The sequence below is a fragment of the Nycticebus coucang genome, chromosome 12, assembly GCF_027406575.1.
Source record: "Nycticebus coucang isolate mNycCou1 chromosome 12, mNycCou1.pri, whole genome shotgun sequence".
NCBI classification, from domain to species: Eukaryota; Metazoa; Chordata; class Mammalia; order Primates; family Lorisidae; genus Nycticebus; species Nycticebus coucang.
The window spans coordinates 50,989,787-50,993,684 of NC_069791.1; the positions used below are offsets into that span (position 1 = coordinate 50,989,787).

At 37.5% G+C, this 3,898-nt stretch overlaps 1 long non-coding RNA gene across 1 annotated transcript; it reads right to left on the bottom strand.

The window, feature by feature from the left end:
* On the bottom strand, nt 1-3,898 carry LOC128560955 (uncharacterized). Its single transcript, XR_008373185.1, has 3 exons — nt 2,919-3,898; nt 1,296-1,394; nt 1-579 (listed from the first exon to the last, which is right to left on the bottom strand). It is a non-coding gene; the product is annotated as an uncharacterized LOC128560955 (long non-coding RNA).

Below are 3,898 nucleotides of genomic sequence, written 5' to 3' on the forward strand. Positions count from 1 at the left end.
TCTAATTACAAATAAATGAAATTTTGTCTTGAAGCATGGTGTAGCATGGGTAACAGTCTTAATATAACAATATTAAATACTACATTACTACATTTTGCGACAGTATGCATAAAAAGCCAACGTCAGTGTGAAGGTTGAGATTGCATCTTTCTCACCAGATCATAAATTCTCCAGGCAGTCTTTCATCTTCCACAACAAGTCTACTTCTGTATTTAGACTTGATAACCAAAAAGCTGGAAAACCCTGTTTCACAAAGATATGTTGTTGGAAACGGAAGAAGAGGCGCAACCCAATCTCGGACAGATCAGGATATGACCGCAAACACTTGATCCAGAATTTTGTAACTGACATTGTAGAGAAATCAGTTCTCGGCGCATTGCTGTTAATAAGTTCAATGAACTCCTCTTGTGCTGTTTCAGGAACAACTTCAACTTTGATTGTGAATGGGCTTCTGGCAAGTGCAAATGGGGTATCAGGTAGATTTGGAAAGTATGATGAAATTTCGTCTGGGAGCATGTGCAAGTGTTCTTTCACAGAAATTATCATCATAATCCTTTTGTCTGGTTCAATGTCATGTTCCTCAAAGAAAGCAGAAAAGGTAGGCAACATGTAAATTTTATTTTCATCCAATTTTTTTTGCCAAAGCTGAAGTTTCAATTGGAATGATCGGATTTTTTCAGACAAATCGAGGCATGTTACATTTGGTCCTTGCAGTGATAAATTTAACTCTTTCTGTCAACCAAGTAAACTATTTTCTGCAGTTTACTTTTATCGCTGAAAAGTGCTTTGAACTGTGGTCTTGCTTTTTGATTAAAAAACGTTTTGAGTTCATTGCGAAGCTCAAAAACATGTTTTAAAACTTTTCCCCTTGACAACCATCTCACTTCAGTGTGAAATAGCAGAGCATTATTCGGCGCATCCAACTCATTGCACAGTTGTGAAAAAGTCAACTGTTTAAAGTGCTCACTTTTACAAAATTGACAGAACTTATGACACTTTTCATTACTTCTTGTAACTCCTGTGGCAGCATCTTCAGTGCTAATATTAGCCGATGAATCATACAGTGAGTTCCGAAGACTTTTGGTGACTCATTCAATACCCAATATTGAAATCCAGACTGACATCCTAGCATAGTTGGAGCACCATCTGTGCAAATACCACAAACCTTTTCCCAAGAGATCTCATGCTCTTTCAGAAATGAACCAACTGTGTCAAATACATCACATGCAGTAGTTGTCATTTCAAGAGGTTTGCAAAAAAGAAACTCACCTTTAAAGTTGTCATCATTAACATACCTCATGTAAACCAGTAACTGAACAGTTTGCAATGTCTGTAGATTCATCAAGCTGGATACTAAATATTGGAAGTGGAGCAGATTTAATTTCTTGGATTACCTGATGAAGAATATCAGCAGACATGTCATCTAGTCTTCTGTTGACAGTGTCATTAGATAAGGAAATTGCACTCAATTTCATAACTAATTTCTCTCTGACCATAACTCAAACAATGTCTTTGGCCACTGGCAACAGTAAATCCTCAGCAGTGGTATGAGGTTCAGAGCTCTGGCAATTCCGAGTACCACCAAATATGAAGCTTCAACAGCTGCTATGTTTTGTTTGTGGTACTTGCCACCAGTGTCAAGTCTGGCTTTCTTTTTTTTTTTCCCCCATTCATAAAGAATTTTATTTTTTATTACTGAGTAGTATATACATACACAGGTGTGTGTGGGCCACATTTTTTAAAATTTGGATCATTGGTTGATGGGCTCTTTGGTTGATTCTATGACTTGGCTATTGTGAATTGTGCTGCAATAAACAGACAAGTGCAAGTGTTTTTTAAATATAATGATTTCTTTTCCTTCAGGTAAATACCAAAGTCTGGCTTTCTTGAGACCATCAGCTTTGCTTCTAAAGTAGTTGGTATCCTTGCCAGCAAAACTTGGATGCTTGCTATCAGCATGGCGTTTTAGTTTGTTCAGCTTCATAGATTAGGCTGATAGAACTTCACAACAAATAACACATTGCGGTTTCTCAATTCCTGCTATAAATATTGAGGTAAAACCATACTGTAAAAAATCCTCACTATATTTTCTTTTCTTAACATTCTTCTCTACACGATCCATTGTCATGGGATGGTTTGCTAATGAAAATAATATATAACAATAGCTTTAATAATACAAAAGAGGATATAAGGCATAGTTCAGTCAATACAGTTCATTAAAGTTTCCTATCATTTACCATTCTGCCTTTTTTTTTTACATACTTGTTACTATCACAAGGGGGCAGTATTCACATCAACCGCAGCTGAATATAAAAAGACCTATCACCGATCAGCATCCAGATTAATTTCCCATGGTACAGATTTTTTTTTTTTTGCAGTAGTTGATGATTTTACAGTAAATGATTTTACATTTACCTAGTAATTATAATTCATGAAGTGTCATTTTACCTCCAATACTGCTGCTTTCAACATAGTAGCTGCTTTTAATAGAGTAGCTGCTTTCAACACAGCAGCTGTTTTCTACATAATAGCTGCTCTCTACACGTGTGGCTGGTCCACATAAGTACGTTATGGCACCAACCTCGTCACACACACCTGTATTTGTACTGGGTGTATGTGATGGGGTTGACCCAATGATGTCATCATGCTGAGCACTCATATGTGGGCCTATCTGCATGTGGGTGGACCAGCCTGGAGATGGATAGAGGAGAGGTGTCTTGGTTCCTAAGACTATGGGAAGTATGTGTTTTCCAATGGTCTTAGGTGACTCCTGTGAAAGGGTCGTTCAACCCCCAAAGGCCATTATTCTGATTAGTGGAGAGGAACACCCCACGTGTGTCAGAGTAGGAGAAAAATACAAAAAATATCATGAAGGTAAAAAGAAGCAGATACAGAAAGATAATTGAAAGGATACCTACCTGCCGTGATTCCTCCTTGTTCTTGGCTTGAACATTGTTGTCTGAGCAGGCTTTAATTTTTTCCCAGAGTAAGGGATTGTATCAATGCTATCCAGAGTGGAGAGTCTTTGACCATGTCTGTCTATTTCACCAGAAGGCTACATTCTGCAATCATGCAGGTCCTGACTCAGTACAGTTTACAGTTTTAATATGTCAAATTTTCTGCCCCATTGAAGTTCCCATTCTTAACCTTCCCATTATATCTTTCAGATGAGGCAACTTGTGCTGAATACAATGTCCTCTGCAATACAGTAAGGTAATTTGCATTCCATAATCCAAACCTCATTTTGCTCTGAAAACTAGTCCTCCTAAAAACAGAATCATCTACATTTTTGTTAGTTGATCTCGGACTCTCACATTGCATGATAATGCAGAAGTATACATCCTGGGAGAGAAGCACAACCCATGTGGAAATCTTCCCTAATTCCTCTAAAAGAAAAGTCTATATCTATTATAGGGCAGACCCCTGACAAATTCCATTCTCAAACATGACCAGTCTGGTATCCTTCAGCAAGCCCTGTTTTCCATACCCAATCAGAATTGTATTCACTCTTTGCCAAGCATCCTGTTTACTTTCCTCCATAGACACAGCAAGGAAATGCTTAAGACTCAAAATCCTATAAACAGGATTTTGCTGGAATCCACAGATGCACAACCATTTAAAGGATTGTTTCGTTTCTTCAACACCAATATTGAGTGAGCATGGTAAACAAATATATATTTCTAGAGAGTCTCTGTCACTGATTCCTTCTTCATTCAAAACAAATTTGCTCCATGCTCACTTAGTGCCTTGTGGTGTACCCCACACTTGTGGTGATGAAATAATGACATTCTAATAGAAATAATGACATTCTAATAGATAAGAGCATATAGTGTAAAATTGGGAACAACTAAAAACAGCTTCAAAATGACAGAATCCCAGAATAGAGAAAATAATGCAA